Below are 19,655 nucleotides of genomic sequence, written 5' to 3' on the forward strand. Positions count from 1 at the left end.
AAGAGGAGTTGCCTAAACCATTTTACAAAGTTAGAAAAACTTTAAATTCAAAATAAGGGATGCCTGGGTGGTTCAGCAGTTGAGTGTCAGCCTTTGGCTCAGGGCATGATCCCGGAGTTCTGGGATTGAGTTCCTCATCAGGCTCCCTGCATGGAGCCTGCTTCTCCCTCTGCCTGTGTCTCTGCCTCTCCCTCTCTCTTGAATAAATAAAATCTTTAAAATAAATAAATAAACAAATTCAAAATAAAATAAGGGTAGAAAACAAAAAGGAATCATAAGCCCGTTTTACTTATGAACATAGACATAAATTATTAAAAGATACCTGCTAACCAACTGAACTAACAAGGTTGTGTAACACATCATAATAAGCTAGGCTTTAAAAAAAAAATAAGCTAGGCTTTATAAGAGTAGAATCAGACCTACAAACACAAAGAACAAACTAGTAGTTACCAGAAGAGAGAGGGGTGAAGGGATGGGCAAAATGGGTGAAAGAGAGTGATACAGGCTTCTAGTTATGGAACAAATAAGCATGGGACTAAAGGCGCAGCATAGGGAATATAGTTAATGATGTGATTGCATCGTTGGTCACACTTGTAGTGAGCAGAGCATAACACATAGAAAAGTTGAATCACTATGTTGTACACCTGAAGCTAATGAAATATTTTGTGTTAACTATACCTGCCTCACCCCCCTAAATAGACTAAGGTTTATTTATCACAGAGAAACAAGTGTGATTCAACATTAATAAATGTATGTGTGTAAGTCACATACCAGTGGGCTGATATCATAATTTTCTAAATGGATGTAGAAACATTTCATAAAGTTAAAATTTTATTTATGGTAAGAGAAAATAACACTCAATAAACTAGAAATAAAAGAAAATATCCTGTCTGTGATAAAGGATTTATACCATAACTAAACCAAGCATCCTGTTTGTGGTGGAATTTTACACATACATTAACATCCGAGAATGATCAGGACACTTGCTATCCTTGCCACCACTTAACATATCACTGGGTAAATTGGCCATTGTCATAAGATAAGAAAAAGAATGAAGAATTGCAATAACTCCAGTTTGGCTGGCTATAGTCCCTTGGTTATTTACTGAAATACTAATCTAGATGTTGCCATGAATTTAGAGATATGACTGAAGTCCATAATCAATTGACTTTAAATAAGGATATTATCCTTGATAATCTGGGCAGGCCTGATTCAGATTCATCCAGTTGGAAGTCTTGAAAACTAGTCTTAAGAAAGAGAGAGAGAGAGAAAGTATGAGAAAGAAAAATGAAACTGTCACCTGTGCACAGTAGCTTCAGACTGTGCCCAAGAATTTCAACTTCCCATGACCATACTTCTTCCCTTCCTGAAAGCCTACCCTATGGATTTTGGACTTGCTTAACTATATATTTAGTTCATATAATCAATAGTGCAAACCAATCCCTTGTCATAAATTATATACACATAAACATATCTTACAGGTTGAACCTGAACTGAAAAAAAAAATTGTAAGAATTAAACTTAACAGAAAATGCACAAGACCTTTATGGACAAAACTGTAAAACCCAACAGAAAAACAAAGTAAAAGAGCTGAATAAATGAAGAAATACACAACATTCATGAATGAGATGACTTCATATGACAAAAACATCAATTTTTTCCAAATTTAGTCTACAAATTCAATTTAATTTCAAATTAAATGCCAGGAGAAATCTTCAGGTCACCAACAAACATATTTCAAAACATATAAGAAAGGAATTTTTCAGGAACTCGACAAACTTATTTAAAAATATATTTGGAAGGCAGCTCCCGTGGCTCAGTGGTTTAGCGCCTCCTTCAGCCCAGGGCGTGATCCTGGAGACCCAGAATCCAGTCCCACGTCGGGCTCCCTGCGTGGAGCCTGCTTATGTCTCTGCCTCTCTCTCTCTGTGTTTCTCATTAATAAATAAAATCTTAAAAGATATATATATATATATATACATATATATATGTATATATATATATATATATATATTTGGAAAAAAACAAAAACCTAGGAATTGCCAAGCCAATTTTGAAATTTTGAAAAGTAAGATAAAAAAATGGGTGAGGTTTGTTTGTCCTAATAGAAGATTAAGGTATGCTATAAAAGCATAAATTAAAATAAAACAAACAAACAGGGGATGCCTGGTGGCTCAGTTGGTTAAGCATCTGCTTTCAGCTCAGGTGGGATTGAGCCCCAAATCAGACTCCTTTCTCAGTGGAGAGTCTGCTTCTCTCTCCCCCTCTGCTGCTCCCCATGCTCATGCTCCTGCTCGTGCTCTCTCTCTGCCAAATAAAAAAAATAAAATCTAAAAAATAAATAAATAAAAAATAAAATAAATTCTTTTAAAAAAATAAAACAAACAGGAACTTAGATTCCTTACAGAAAAGAAAAAAAGTCAAATAGAATACCACATAGAGTTCAGAAAAAAACCCTTAATTTACATATATGAATTTGATAAATGTTAAAGTTGGCCCACAAGTCAAGAAGAGAATAGGCTATCTAGCAGATTTAAAAAACTGGCTTCAAAAAACAAAACAAAATAAAACAAAATGACTTCAATAAAAAAATAAAAATAAAAATAATGCTAGATCCCTGCCACGAAGGTGATCTTCAGGTGAATAAAGACCTAAATGTGAAAGATAAAACTCTAAAGTCAATAAATGAAAATACGGAAGAATAACTGTGCCTTTTCCATGGGCATTGCCTTTAAAATAAGACTCAAAACATAAGTTATAAGCCAAAAAAAAAGATGAATTTGACCACATTAAAACTGAAAATTAAACAAATGCCACCATTAATAACATTCACAAACAGATGATTAACTGGGATATCTAAGATTAAATATGAGATTAATATTTCAAATAGATAAAGAATACCTGCATATTAACAAAATGACAGGTCAACCAACAGAAAAGAGAGCAAAACATCTAAATGAGCATCTTACAAGGGAAAACTTGAGAAGGCACTATGTATATACGGAGGAACTAAAACTGTAGAGACATTTAATAGAGACATTACACCCATCAGATTAAATTATAAAAATTCATAATATTGAGGGGCGCCTGGGTGACTTAGGAGGTTAAGTATCTGCTTTCAGCTCAGGTCATGATCAGGGTCCTGGGATCAAGCTCTGCATCTGGCTCCCTGCTCAGCGGGGAGCCTGCTTCTCCCATTCCCTCTGCGTGTGCTCTCTGTCAATTAAATAAATAAAATCTTTAAAACAAAATCATAATATTGAGGGGGTTTTTGTGAGCGGAACCAATGTTTTGTTAGTAGCATGAAATTGGTACAGTCTTCCTGGAGGTCAGTACTTAAGTATGCCTAAGTCTCTGAATTGACAATCACACTGAGTTATAAACTCCAGAGAAATTTTTGCAACAGGTCTATCAAGGGGACTTGAGTCATGACATTTTTCACATCCTTGTCTGTAATGAACTGGAGTAGAACTGGTGATATTCCAATTTTCTGCCACTAAAGAGATGAATATGTAAAAATGAGGTGAATGTGTATCTTGTAATATGTTCAACCGTTAGGTGTATACAAGAAGAACAACATATGTGGATCTTAAAAACAAATAATATTACTCAGCCATTAGAAACGACAAATACCCACTATTTGCTTCAACATGGAGGGATCTGGAGGGTATTATGCTGAGTGAAGTAAGTCAATTGGGAAAGGACAAACATTATATGGTCTCATTCATTTGGAGAATATAAAAATTAGTGAAAGGGAATAAAGGGAAAGGAGAGAAAATGAGTGAAAATATCAGTGAGGGCAACAAAACATGAGACACCTAACTCTGGGAAATGAACAAGGGGTAGTAGAAGGGGAGGAGGGAGGGGGGTTGGGGTGACTGGGTGATGGGCACTGAGGGGGCACTTGGCGGGATGAGCACTGGGTGTTATGCTATATGTTGGCAAATTTAACTTCAATAAAAAATATTTTAAAAAAATAAAATTAAAAAAAAAACAAATAATAAGAAACAAAATGGACACAGACCAAAGAACACTCAGATAAATTAAGAGCACAAGAGATATGTTTAACACAAATGTGTTTATGTATATTTAATATATGTAAAAGACACATTTGTGGAGACGCCTGGGTGGCTCAGCGGTTTAGTGCCTGCCTTCGGCCCAGTGTGATGCTGGAGTCCCGGGATCGAGGGACACATTGGGCTCCCTGGATGGAGCCTGCTTCTCCCTCTGCCTGTGTCTCTGCCTCTCTGTGTGTCTCTCATGAATAAATAAATAAAAATCTTAAAAAACACACACACACATTTGTGTAGTTTCATATGGGGACTCAGGAAACAGGAATGAGAATGGGGTATTAACAAGCAAGAGTAAATCAATAAAATGATAGACACCTTGAATAATCCTCAAGTGAAACTGTTCTGTAAATTGGAGAGTACACTGTTGCAACACTTCTCTGGGGAGGACTAGGTGATGTTAGACTGGAGGACCTACATTCTGGCCCTTTGGTCTGCCTCTGGCTATGCAACGCTGATTAGACAGGCCCCCAGGCCTTTGAAACTCTAAGACTTTAGACATAAATAAAATTTATCTGTGTGGCAAACATATACATGATAGATATGTGGTATACTTATGTATTTATGTATGTATAAATAAATTTTAGATTTATATTTACATAATATATATAAACTAAATATATATGTAATATGGAATCTATAATTTTATACTTAAGTATCCATGTGTAAATTCACACACAGATCTTTAAGATCTAACCAAAATTTACATTATCTCATTTCAGCCTAAAATCCTTCTTTAGTGGTAAGAAAACTACTTGCCGCAGCCTAAATGACTTGATTACTAATCTGAGGTCAGGAAAAGTGAGACACTCAATGAAAATATCGAGATACCATAAACTGAGTATCTTTCAGGTCTAACATTCAACATGCCCATACTGAAAAGAGGGATTTCTCCATAGCCTAAGAGAAGATTCCATTAAAACCTGTACAGGGGACACCTGGTGGCTCAGCAGTTGAGCATCTGCCTTTGGCTGAGGTCTTAATCCCTTAGGTCCTGGGATCAAGTCCCAGATCAGGCTCCCCAAAGGGAGCCTGCTTCTCCCTCTGCCTATGTCTCTGCACCTTTCTCTCCGTCTCTCATGAATAAATAATAAAATCTTAAAAAAAAAACTGTACATAACGCATCTTTCAGGCAAAGTGGGGTCATGGGAAACCATCCATCTCCTAGCCCACTCCTTTCTGCCATGGCATTACCTGTCTTGCCCTCTGCTGCTCTCCCCAGGCTCTCTCTGAGCTCAGAATATTTACTCCTGTGTTTCTAATGTTGACTTGCAAACCTCAGCGAACGCTGCCCCTGTAAAACGCCCTCGGGAAAAATGTGGAACTGCCAAAATAAAAAAAAATGAAGCTTAAAAGTTTAAAAAGTCAACACACACACACACACACACACACACACACACACACACTGTATCTAAAATATGCATTCCATTCTAAAATGCTTTTTCTTTAGATTTTTCTAACTTTTGACGTAATATAGTTTTGGCATGTAGTCAGTTACTTAAGGAAGCTGAATTTTATTAGCCTTTTAAGGGAAATGAAAAGTTTGAAATAAATGTAAGCAGAAGGCAAGGGAATTAGTCTTCTGATTTCTTCTCAATCCTACTGTAGCTTTTATTGCTTTCATTAGGGACAACTAAGGATTAAATAATGTATAATTATGTGATATGAATAATTGGGTTTTACTTGTCATGTACTCCCTTACAGCAATATTTCCTGAATATATATATTTCCTAAATATATATTAAGGTAATATATTTATATATGTATTAGCAATATTTCCTAAATATATATATAACACATATATATAAGTTCATATGTATATTATATATACACAAAGATATATAAAAATTCAATGGCATTTAGTACATTCGCAGTGTTGCACATTGCCGTTATTTTACAAAACATTTCATCACTCCAAAGCACCCACTGAGCAGCTACTTTTTCAGTATTCCGTCTTCTTCTTCCCACTGCAAACCACAAGTCAGCTTTCCATCTCTGGATATTTCCCGTAAATATCATATGGTATGGGGCCTTTGTGTCTGGAGTGTTTTCCCTTAGTTTAATGTTCTCAAGGTTCATCCATGTTGTACTATGAGTCAGTACTTCATCATTTTATGGCTGAAAAGTATTCCATTGTATGTATGAACATTTGTTCATTTATTCATCTGTTGATGGGTATTTAAGTTGTATCTAAATACTCTGTATCTAAATACCTTAACTACTGTGAATAGTGCTGGTATGAATGTGTATGTATGTGTACTTGTTAGAGTACTTTTTCCACTTATTTTATGAACATACTTAGGAACTGAATTGCTGGATCATATGGTAATTACATATTTCGTTTTTTGAGGAGCAGCCAAACTATTTTCCATAGCAGGTGTAGCACCATTTTATATTCCTACAAACCATATACAAGAGTTTCAATTTCTCCATATCTCTGTCAGCACTTGGTACTTTCTGATTTTTAAAATTATTATAATAATAATAATTCTAGTGGATATCAAATGGTATCACGTTGTGGTTTTGATTTCCATTTTCCTAATGACTTCTGATGTTGAGCATCTTTCCATGTACTTGTTTTGGCCATTTGCATAACTTCTTTGGAGAACACTCAATTTTATTTTATAGATCTACATTTCTTTTTTTTTTTTTTGATCTACATTTCTATTCTTATAGAAATACTATATTTTGGTTACCATAGCTTGGTAGTAAGTATTAAAATCAGGAAGCAGAAGTATGAATGCTGAAACTGTTCTTTTTCAAAACTGTTTTGGCTCTTTGGGACCCCTTGCAATTCCATGTGAATTTAAGGATTAGCTTTTTTATTTCTTCAAAAAAGACCATTGAGATTGTGATAGGGATTGGACTTCATCTATAGTTTGTTTTGGGTAGTAATGATATCCTAAAGATATTAAGTTTTCTAACCCATAAGCATAGGATGTCTTTCCATTTATTTAAATCTTTAATTTTTGTCAGCATGTTTAACACATTGGTGAAACTTATTCCTAGTTATTTTATTATTTGATTAGCTCATGTAAATGGAATTGTTTTCTTAATTTCTCCTATAGATTGTTCATTGTCCATGTACAGAAACATAACTGATTTTTGTGTGTTGATCTCACACCCTGAAACTTTGCTGAATTTCTTTATTAGCTCTGGTATTATTTTTATGGATTCTTTGAAATTTTCTATATATGGGAACATGCCGTCTTCAAACAAGGATAGTGTTACTTTTGGTTGTCCAATTTGGTAGTCTTACTTTTCCTCACCTAACTTCTCTGGCCAGAACTTGCTGTACAATGTTGAGTAGCAATTGTAAAAGCAGATGCATTAATTTTCTGGGGCTAGCAAAACAAAGTTACACAACCGGGAGGCTTAAACAACAAGAGTTTGTTTTGTCACAGTTCTGAAGACAAAACAACCAAGATCAAGATGCCAGCAATTTCTAGTTTCTTCTGGGGTCTCCCTGTTTCACTTGCTGCCTTCAGGTGGCTGTCTTCTCGCTGTGTCCTCACATGGTCTGTTCTCTGTGCACATGCATCCCTGGTATCTCTGTGTGCCCAAATGTCTCCTATAAAGGTGTTATATAAATATAAATAACACCAGACAGACTGGATTAGGCCTCACTCCAATGGCTTCATTTTAACTTAATCACTTCTTTTGTGGCCAAATCTGAGTTCAATCGAGGTGATTATGTTTTTGTTTCCCTTTTTGTCCTATTCATGTGGTGCATACATTAATGTACTTGTGTTGAACCGCCCTTGCATGCTAAAATAAATTCCATCTGTACACAATGTACAATCCTTTAAAAGTGCTGTTGGATTCTGTTCACTGGCATTTCACTGAGGACTTTTGCATCTCTATTCAAAGGGATATTGGACTTCAGGTGGTTATTTGTCCCCTGTGTTGTCTTTGGCTTTGTTTCTGGTCTCACAGAATAAATTAGGAAGTGTTCTCTCCTACTATTTTCCATTTTGGAAAAGTCTGAGAAGGACTGGTGTTATATTTTCTTCAGATTTTTGGTAGAATTTACCAGTGATGCTATCTGGTACAAGACTTTTCTGTGTTGAGAGACATTTAATTACTGGCTCAATTCTTTACTTTTATAGATCTGTTTATATTTTCTGTTTCCTTTTGTGTCAATTTTGGTAATTTGCATGTTTCTAGAAAGGTCACCATTTCAAGTAGGTTATCTAATTTTTTGGCATACCCTTGTTCTCAGTACTCACATATAATTATTTTAACTCTGTAAGGCTGATAGTATTGTCTCCACTTTCATTTCTAATTTTATTATTTTCATCTGTCTCAGAACCTTAGATTTGTGAATTTAGCTAAAGGTTTGTCAATTCTGTTGATCTCTTCAAAGAATCAACTTTGAGTTTTGTTGATTCTCCAGCAAATTCTCTCTCAATTTATTGCATCCAGTGAATTTTGGTATATTGCATTTGTTTCCATTTATCTTAAAGTGTTCCCTAGTTTCCCTTATAATTACCTCTTTGACCCATTGACGTTTAAGAATGCATTGTTTAATTTCCGTTATCTGCAAATTTTCCACGTTTACTTCTATTATTCATTTCTGGCTTTATCCCATTATAATTTGAAAAATACTTTATATGATTCAATCTTTTAAAATTTCTTGAGTATTCTTTCATGGCCCCACATATGATCTCTCCTGGAACATATTTCATGTAAACTTGAGAAGAATATGCATTCTCTTATTATTCAGTGCATGATCTCACTCTCTCACTCTCTCTCTATATATATACATATATAGAGAGATACAGATATATATCTATATGGATATATATCAATATATAGATATATATCGAGAGAGAGAAATTATATACATATAAAATTTATATATATATATATAAAATTTCAAATCTGAAATTTGAACCTATTAGTGAGCTTTTCATTTCAACTATTGTACTCTTCAGTTCCAGAATTTCTTTTTCTTTTTTGGTTATATTTTTATAATTTCCATCTCTTTATTGATTTTCTCTATTCGATTAGAAGTTATTTTCATTTCCTTTAGCTCTTTCCTCATGGCTTCTTTTAGCTTTTTGAACATACTCAACACAGGCAACATAAAGTCTTCTAGTAAGTTCAATGTCTGGTCTGTTTCCTCAGGGAAGGTTTCTGCTGATTTCCCCTGTGAACAGGTCATGTTTTCTTGTTTCTTTGCATGCTTAATAATTATATGCTGAAAACTAGACATTTTGACTATTACCATGTGATAATTCTGGAAATCAGATTCTTCTGCTTCAGAATTTATTTTTATTGATTACTGTAGGCTACACCTGTATGTTACTTTTTTCAAGATTTTTTATTATTCACTTGTTTGAGAGCAATAGAGCATTAGTGGGGTGGGAGGGAAAGGGCAGAGAGAGAAAGGAAGAAGCAGATTCCCTACTGCACAGGGAGCCCAACACAGGGCTCAATCCCATACCCTGACATCATGATGTGAACCAAAGGCAGATGTTCAGGCACCCTGAGCCACTCAGGCACTCCTACATGTTACTTTTCTAGACTATTTTTTTATGAAATCTGTATGTTTTTCCATGTATAGTCCATTCCTTTGCGTTGTCTTTCACTAGTGTTTACACAGAAATGTTTTTGAATATCAGGGATTGTGTGTGTGTGTGTGTGTGTGTGTGTGTGTGTGTGAAAGAGAGAGGGAGAGAGGGTAGGCTGTTTACAACTCTGCCCTAGCCTACACTTTCGTACTTGCACTGAGATTAGAGATCTTATAAAAGTGAAAACTTGGAGTCTTCTTAGGCCTCTTCAGAATATGCCTCCTGCTCTGGGCATGCATGACTTTCTATACTCCTCAGTATACATGGGCACTTTTGAATGCCATAATTTCCCAAAGAAACTCTTTTTTCAGCTTTTGCTCCCAGGCTTTCAGCACTCTATTGTTTGCCTCAGCTGTAATCTTCTGCAACAAGCAACTGTGAGTTGTTAACTTCCTTTACAAACTTTCAAGAAATGCATGCTCTTCTCTACTTTCAGTAAGTTCTGAGTTAGGTAAAACAAGTGTCTTGCATCAGCCTTTCAGGCAGCCCCAGACAGACAAGAACATACAAATACAATTCTTTGAGCATGGGTCTGCTCTCCTCCCCCTGGAATGAGGGACCAGGGTCCCACATGGGAAATGTTGGCAACTGTCTTCAGAACTGCCAACATGCTGAGCTGGGCATGGAGAAAAAGCAAATAAAAATGACAAATCGCTATCCTGCCATTAAATTACCTTTTTTCTTTTTTAAAGATTTATTCATGAGAGACACACACAGAGGCAGAGACATAGGCAGAGAGAGAAGCAGGCTCCATGCAGGGAGCCTGATGTGGGACTCAATCCCAGGTCTCCAGGATCATGCCCTGGGCCAAAGGCAGGCGCTCAACTGCTGAGCCACCCAGGCGTCCCTACCTTTTTTCTTTATTTAGCATTTCTTTGGTTGCTGTAAATCTTTCATGGTTTTCTAGAGTTCTGAAAAAGTTATTCTATTTTTGCTTGAATTTTAGCTGCTGCTCTGGAGGGAAAGCTCTTTTTGCTACCTCTTCTGCCATTGTCATTGATGTCTTCTTTTGGTTTCAAAATATTTTTTATTACAACTTCTGTTTTTCATTTCCTGTGTGTTCATGTATTGTGTACATATATTGTGCATGTATATACTCTTTCAAAGTAATTGAATAGGAGATGATTACACATTTATATAAATTGCAACATAATAACTAAATCCAACTTAGGTAATATACCAAGAGCCATTAGTAATGTCCTGCTGTATTCCCATAACTTCCTGCTAATAAAACCAGGTTAAGAAATTGGACTATAACACCTTCAAATATGTACTCTTTCAAAACTTTTTTTCTTCTAATCCTGCTCCAAAGACTGTCCCAGTTGCAAAGCTTCACTGCTGTTACTGCCCTGAAGGCATCTAAAGTCCTCACCTTCTCCCCCAAAATTCTATCTCTCTAATTAGAGAAACTAGAGAAAGGGGTCCCAAAAGCTAAAGACTAAAAGAGGAGATACTGACAAGAAGAAAGCCAATCTCCCCTTTAATCTATTACAAATCGATACAAGTCTGATCTCACCCCAAACTACATATGTATAGGATGAACCCAAAAGACCTTTGAGAACTGCACTATGATATAATGAACTACTCAAGTACCAGTCTGTCCCTGAGTGGTACACATGCAGGGAAGACCCAAAGAGACAAGCAGGATTTTGAGAACTGAATTGACATTGGAACCACTACCCACAGAAAGTAAGACAAAACTTGTGACTTGAAACCCACAGAAGCAAAAACAAATCAACAGTTTCCCAAAGACATTAACATGACCCAATGTCTCATAAAATTATCTTCAAAGTGACCAGGATACAATCCCAAATTACTTGACATACAAAACACCGGGAAAATTTGACCAATTCTCAAGAGAAAAGACAATAAAGCCAACTTTGAAATTACCCAGATGTTGATATTATTACAAAATGATTTTAAAACATCCATTACAACCACATTCCATGAGGTAAAGGTAAACAACCTTGAATGAATGGAAAGATCAAAGTTGTCAGCAGAGAAATAGAAAGTACAGGAAAAATAAATAAAATTTTAGAAGTGAAATATACAGTATCTGAAATTTAAAATTCATTTGATGGGCTCCATAGTAGAAGAGAGATAACAAAGGAGTGAGTCAGTAAATGTAACAGAATTATTCAAAACAAGTAACATAAAGCAAAATATTTTTAAAAATAAAAGACCCTCAAGGACCTTAGGGTCAAAAGGTCTGTAATTTGTGTCACTTGTGTCCTCAGACTTATCAAAGGAAAAGACACTAGTGTGGAAAAAAATTCCCCAAATTTGGTGCAGACATAATTTCCGCATTGAATAAGCTTAGCAAATTCTAAAGAGGATGAACTGAAGGAAACCACTCCCTGCCACATTATAACCAAACTGCCAGAAGCCTAACATAAAGAAAAACTAAAAGCAGCAAGAGAAAAATGTCACATTACATACAGGGAGACAACTATTTGAATTATCATGTATTTTTCATCACAAACCATGAAGACTAGAACACAACAGAACATCTTTCAAGTTATGAAAGAAAAGAACTATGAAACAAGAATACTATATCTTGTGGAGATATCCTTCAGGAATGAAGGCAAAACACAAACAATCTCAAAAAACAAACAAAAACTAAGAGTATCTGACATCAGAAATTCTGCTCTAAAAGAAATGCTAACAGGTTCTTCAGGCTGAAGGGAAATGGTACTAAGGGAAAATGGAACTTCAGTCATGAAGAACAGCAACAAAAATGGATAAAAAGGTATGTATTCACATACACACACACACACACACACACTTAATTATAACTATGCTCCAACTGAGTCATGGCATTTCTAGAAAGGATCCCTGGCTTTTCTGGTTTTGGAAATATTTTGTATGTGTAGAAATCATGAGAGTATTATGTTGCCCATGTGTTTTAAGTAGTCACTCTTATTTATACAAGAAATATGAAATATCCAAAGATATGTCACCTAATAAATAATCACTCAGCAACATAAGAAAATGGGGTATATATTAAAAAGAATTAAAAATTTATATGCTAACTTCAAGATGATTTGCAAAAGTACCTTTTTTCTTGGATTATATTTATTTGTCATGTATTTCCTCAAACAGAGCTTAAAAAAAGAAAAGCCTATTATCACTTTATGGATTTCACCCAGGAACAGGGATTTAAACACAGGTATAAAGGTAACTTAGGTATAAATCTAAACATAGGAATAATAATTTATTATACTTTTGAAAGTAATTCAGAAGTAATTTAGCCAAAATTTCCAATTCTCTAGCTTTCAAATGATTCAAAATGTGACACGCAAATGTAGAAGATCCATGGTCCTCATGACTGTGCCAATATGTGTAAGCTAATTTTGAAATTTTCCACTTAAGAAGTAAGGCATTCCAAAAAGGAAGAAAAAAAAAAAAAAAAAAGGAAGTAAGGCATTCCATAAACTTAGCCATTCCTATAAAGGAGAGTTCTGAGCTTTGTGGTCATTTGCTTTTTGGTGAAAATGAAACAGCAAAAAGTTTCACTGGTATGGTTCTATAGGTAAAATAATGAACTGAATGAAAATTCTGCATTAAGACAAAATTTGAAGAGTTCTATATATATTTCAAAGTCTTCACCTTACATCCCCAAGATATTTTTTATTATTTATTTGCAACTTAACTGGAAAGACCCTAGTAGAAATACCATGTAGCCAGTGCACATGTTATCTAGGAAAGAATACCTCAGGATTTCCCATAATATTATGCTCCAGATAGAACAAATGAAAAGCAAGTTAATTCTTAAAACTGAGGTTAAATATAGATACCTATTAGCTGGAAAGAGTGACTTCAAAATCAACTAAGCAGTCAAGCTAAAAGGTTGAGTACATGAACTTGCTAATACTAATCATTTTGATCTATAAGAATGGCCATTTCATTAGCATCAAACTCCCACAAATAGAGAGAAGAAATACATGTCTACTACACATTCTATTTGAAATCTTATTGAGGTCACCATTCCAGCACTTCTCAAGACCTTTTTTGCTAAAAAGAGTAAGACAGTCTTTCTGTGAACACTACAAAGCTAATGGAAGAATGAATGACAAGATCATTTCCTTCAGAGTTCTCGCCACCTTCACAAATTAGACTAAAAACTTCCACTGAATGTCTCCAAGTGGGACTTGGAATTCCCCACCACACCCACCTCTTAATCCTCCTTTGCAAAAGCTCAATTTTCTATTTCCAATTTTTTTATTGACATATTGTTGGAGCCAAAAAAAAGATTTTTTTCCCTTTTGCCTTCACATTTGGATCCATCCTTTATTACTTTGGCTTTATGTACAATTATTTAATAACTTCTAAAGTATTATAATTTCTGCTTCAAGATTCCCTGCAATGAAACTGATATAATCAGCGAGGAAAATGGTTCCAGAAAGAAGAATGGTGCTCTGGGCACATAAAAGAATGATAGGGGACTAGGAAAAGGACATGAAGTTGCCAGAATCACAAATGTCCACTCCATCCTTCCTTCTAAATTTATCATTCATGACCAGGTACCATGTCTTATTTATCTTTCCTTACTACTTGGACCCAAAGGGACCTCTTTCTGAGTCCTATATTGTATAATGTCTTTATCTGACATTTGGAAATATATATATTACCATGTCATTTGTTGTCCTAGGCTGGGTCACCAGGAAAAGACTCAGATTGAGATGAGTATACAGCAAGTTACTTGAGAGGGCTCTAAGCAAACCACCAACAGGGCAGTGAGGGAGGCAGGACTGGGCCAGGGGAAGAGCTGGACTGGGGATGCAGCTGCAGTGGAGCCCTCGGAGGGTCCTTAGGGAGATGTGGAGCTAGAATGGCCCTTCACAACTGTCTAGAATGAGGCAAGAAGGCTGAGCCTGTGTATTCCACTCACTCCCATCACTGGCCAGAAGGTGGATGTGGGATGTCCCCAGAGATGGGTGTTACATGGACAAAGCAGCTTCCTACAGCGAAAGATTGCTGTGAGCAGTCTGAATCAACTCTCCAGGAACCTGGGGGATCAGAGCCACCATCATGGAGTGGGTAGGGGCACTCACACCCCACAGGGCAACTAGGTCCTCTTGTTCTAGACTTTCATTGTCCTCACATACAGTGTAAGTATCCTGAAGGCAAGGGACTGCTCCTGCATAAGATGTCAAGTTTAACAGGTATCTGGGGCAAGAAGTGAACTAAGAGTATGAAGCAGAAGGGCTTTCTCACTACAGAAAACTCTGGGGCCTGGGACTTCCAGGGTAGAGTGCAGTTATCACTTTGAAGTACCTCCTTTGCCTTAAACACATGGAGATATAGTTGACACTTGGACCACAAGGATTTGAACTGGGCAGGTCCACTCATACACAGATTATTTTTTAAGAGTTGACAGCAATAGCAAGAAGACATTTCTGTACAACTGCCTGCTCCGATCTCCACAGGACCTAATGTAAGGTGATCTGCACAAGGGCCATGCCTGCTGCCCTCTGAGGATCTAGGAGACTCCCTGGGTGGCCCAGGTGATGGCAGGACCTGGCAGGACTGCAGGTCACCCTGTGTATTGATGGTGGTCGGGGTGAGCACCAGGGCTGGCAAGCAGGAAGCTTGGCTGAAGCAAAGGAACTTGCCTAAAGGGCAAGGATGGGATATAACAAGAAGCCCTCCCACCTCCCACCCCACCCCTGCTTTGGCCCCTGTCCCACTGCAGCGTCTCAGCTCTGAAGGCCAGTATACTCATGTGTAGCTTTGGCTGCTGAAGGCCACTGATGGTTGGCAGTGTACCTCCAAGCATACAGGCATCTGTCCTTGCCTGAAGTAACCCCCCGGTAGTTAAGTCAAGGCCCCCAGGCTGCTGAACACTGCCATGCCAGCCTGGGGTGGGACCCAGGTCCCACCCTGCCCCTGCACTCACCTCAGCCTGGCCTGTCTATCTCTGGATTTTTTTTTTATAAATATACATAAAGTACTATAAATATATTTTCTCTTCCTCAGGACTTTCTTATCAATATTTTCTCTTCTCTAGCTTACTTTATTATAAGAATACAGTATATAATGCCATAACATATAAAATATGTGTTAATTGACTGTTATCAGTAAGGCTTCCTGTCAATAGTAGCTTATTAGTAGTTATGTTTTGGGGAGTGAAAAGTTACTGGTGGATTTACCACTGCATGGTGTAGGGCGGGCAGTACTCCTAATTCCATCTTTATTCAAGGGTCAACCATAATAAGTGAATTATGAAGCTGATAGCCAAGAAGACATAATCACACACCAGCCTAAGATAACCACCCTAAGGGACAAAACTAGGAGAGAAATGCAAAGCTGAGTGCAGGCTGCTCTTAAAGCAGGCAAAAAAAAAAAAAAACACACACCTTAAAGTTGGCTTCATGGTGAACATCTAATTACATGCTTGATATGAGCAAGGAGGCCATTATTAGGAAGACTGATTAAAACAAGGATTTGGGTTACAGCTCCTCAGATTTTAAAATGATGCTGGGAAAGAATCTGCTCCTGACCACGTCATGATTTACAGTTTACAAGGCGCTATGTGCTTGGGTAAGAGGGAGAACATGGATATCACACACCCAGGAAGCCCATATCTCTAATGTCATCGTAGGACAGATCTCTCAGTCTCAACTAGGATTCCATGGGTGCAGGTGGGAGCAACCAAAAAGCTTTAGAAAGAAAGATGAGTAAGGAGGATGTGGAGAAGAGAGCTAGAACCAGAGCAAGAGAAAGAGGGAGAGGCTGAGACCAAAGAAGCTTTCTTGTTCAGGATGAGTAAACAAACTATAATTCAAACACAGGAAGAAACATGAATTCACTCAAGGTAAAATGAAAAATTATATAACATACTGAAAATGACTTTAAGTTTCTTAGGGTTCTCCAAAAGACAAATAAAGTAAATCCTAAAAAATGAACAAGAGGGATCCCTGGGTGGCTCAGCGGTTTGGCGCCTGCCTTTGGCCCAGGGCGCGATCCTGGAGTCCTGGGGTCCAGTCCCACATTGGGCTCCTGGCATAGAGCCTGCTTCTCCCTCCTCCTGTGTCTCTGCCTCTCTCTATATATGTCTATCATAAATAAATAAATAAATAAATAAATAAATAAATAAATAAATAAATATTAAAAAAAACACACACTCAATGAAAAAAAATGAACAAGAAATTATTTTTTCAAAGATAGAGACATGAAATAAATTAGGTAACACTGAAAAACAGTAACCAAATGTCTTTTCTAAACCCAGTCATTTAACTCATTAAGTAGATCAATAGGAAAGCTACACCCTGGATCAGGTGGAGACAAAGATAAATATTGTGAACTGGATGATAAGATTGAGGAACTCACCCAGGACTCAACACAAGGACACAAAGAACAGTGGTTAGGAGGGGAGCCTGGGTAGCTAGGCAGTTAAGTGTCTGCCTTTGGCTCAGGTTGTGATCCTGGGGTCCTGGGATCGAGTCCTACATCAGGCTCCCTGCAGAGACCCTGCTTCTCCCTCTGCCTGTGTCTCTGCCACTTTCTCTGTGTCTCTCATGAATAAAAAAATATTAAAAAAAAAAAACAGCAGTTGGGAGACATGGAAGACAGAAGACAGATGGAAAAAACTCAACACAGATAGTTAGGAAAAGGTGGAAGAAGTATTTGTTTAATTGCCTTCCATTTATTTGTGAATTTATTCATGAAACAAACCATTGTTTCACAACTACTGTGTGAGAGACATCTTGTTAAAAACTTCATAGTCTTTGGATAGAATAAGGCATAGTGTACCCTTGAGCTCATTCATTTTACTGAGAAGCAGAAAATATGCTAGGTACATCATAAAGATAATAACAATTAGAAATTGGAAATAACATTTTTAAAAAATTAGTTAAAAACTATATTTGTAAAAAGACATAGTTTACTCTTAATGTGAGTGGTTAGGGTTCTCCCACACACAGTAAAAAACCCACATATAACTTTTGACTTCCCCAAAATTTCACTTCTAATAGTCTACTGTTGACCAGAAGCCTTACCAACAACATAAACAGCTGATTAACATATATTTTATACCTTATGTGTATTATATACCATATTCTTACAATAAAGTAAGCTAGAGAAAAGAGAATGATACTAAGAAAATCATAGGGGTGCCTGGGTGGCTCAGTTGATTGCGTGTCTAACTCTTGATTTTGGCTCAGGTCATGATCTCAAGGTCATGGGAGGGAGCCCTATGTTAAGCTCCATGCTCCTGTGGAGTCTCCTTGAGATTCTTTCCCCTTGCCCCTCCCCCTGCTTGCGCATGCTTTCTCTCTCTCACTAAAAATAAATAAATCAATTTTAAAAAAAAGAAAAGGAAAATCAGAAAAAAGAGAAAATACATCTATAGTACTGTATCGTATTTTCTGGAAAAAAAAACAACATACACATGGGCTTGCAGTCTAAACCTGTGTTGTTCAAGGGTCAACTATACACGTACATGAACACGTAGAGTTGGGAAGGAGCCAAAACTTTCAGCAGAATTGGAAATTCTAGGTCCTCTAGCTCTGAGAGCCAGACAGTAAATATTTTAAGCAAGGTCACAATTCTGCCATTGTAGTACAAAAGCAGTCACAGACAATACATGAACAAATTAGTAATGGCTATATTCTAGTAAAACTTTATTTCTGGAGACTGAAATTTAAATGTCCCATAATTTTCATATGTCATGAATTAGGTTGATTTTTTTTCAACCATTTAAATTAACTCACAGTCATATAAAGACAATGGTGGGTAGAGAAGTGTTGGCCTGTGGGCTGCAGTTTGCTGACCCCGGCTCCAGCAGAAGAGAGCACACTTGACAGCAAAATGTTCTTGATATTAAAGAAATTTCTAGTAGGCATTCCACAGATTCCATGATGTCTGAGGGTCATTTCTCATTTATGGAGAAGTAACAAAGTACAGTGTTCATACCAGGTGATAAGAGTTTGCCCTCATTGTCTATACTCACATGGTTTGTTCCTTGGAGAAAACCACCCCCCTTCTACACACACATACGCACTTTTACTTTCTCTAATTTCAACATTTCCAAAAGAAGTCAGGCCAAAAATCACAGCTCAAGTTGTAAATATATGCCTCATTCCTATTATCAGGAGGTAGTTGTTCTGTTGTGATGTTTTATTAGAAGGAAAAAAAGATATTCATATAGAAATATATTAATATAAACAGAGCCTTGTATAAGCACACTTACAAATTCCTGCTAAGGTCTCAAAAGCTGAACTATGGAAAGGAGGCCAAATTGGGTAACTCAAGCACCCCAAAAAAATGGCTTTCCTTGCACATTCTCATGGCCCTCCACAGGCAGGTTTGGCAGAGAACAGGCCAATACAAACATCCAGTGTGGATATGAAGAATTTACTTTAGTAGGATCAATTGATTAACCAGTCCCACTCACACAGAGGAAGGCATTTCCAAGTGCAGCAAGCACTGGGGCTTCCTTGTGGATTGGCCAACACCTTTGCATGAAGCCAAGGGCAGAGATCCAAACCCAGGAGACAAGAAGTTGCTCAACCTTCTGCAGAGCACCCCAGTGATGAGCCTTGTCCTTGTCCTTCCAGGTCTTCCTTCTGGAGGGGAGGAGAACACTTAGAGGCTGAATGATGCTGTAAGAGTCAAGACTATGGATGCTATTTACTAGAGTACTGAGAAAAGCTTTCAGGTAAAAGTGAAACCTCTGAATTGGGGCTTTCTTGCCCCAATTCAGTAAACAAACTATAGGACTAAGAGAACAGAGCAATATTTTGGAGCTTTTACATTTTTTTTTTAAACCATGCCATGACTTTGGCAACTCTTACTGTAAACAACTGATGGTTTCCATGTTTTTCTGCTAAGACCTGATAAGCATAGTGTGTGAGTGTGGGTCTGTCCACTGCAGAACCCTCCCCCCCCCCATTACAGACAGGTCTTCTGATGGCAGACATGTCCTGCCCATGCCCCTGCTAGTTCTCAGGGATCTTCATATGGCACATGGGGCAGGGAGTAGGGAGCACCGGGAGTAGGGGGCGAT

At 37.2% G+C, this 19,655-nt stretch overlaps 1 protein-coding gene across 5 annotated transcripts in view; it reads right to left on the reverse strand.

Moving 5' to 3' along the window:
* PIEZO2 (piezo type mechanosensitive ion channel component 2) overlaps positions 1-19,655 on the reverse strand; it is a 440,872-nt gene that overhangs the window by 284,369 nt on the left and 136,848 nt on the right. The window lies entirely within an intron of this gene.

This window comes from Canis lupus, chromosome 7 (assembly GCF_011100685.1).
Source record: "Canis lupus familiaris isolate Mischka breed German Shepherd chromosome 7, alternate assembly UU_Cfam_GSD_1.0, whole genome shotgun sequence".
In the NCBI taxonomy this organism is placed as follows: domain Eukaryota; kingdom Metazoa; phylum Chordata; class Mammalia; order Carnivora; family Canidae; genus Canis; species Canis lupus.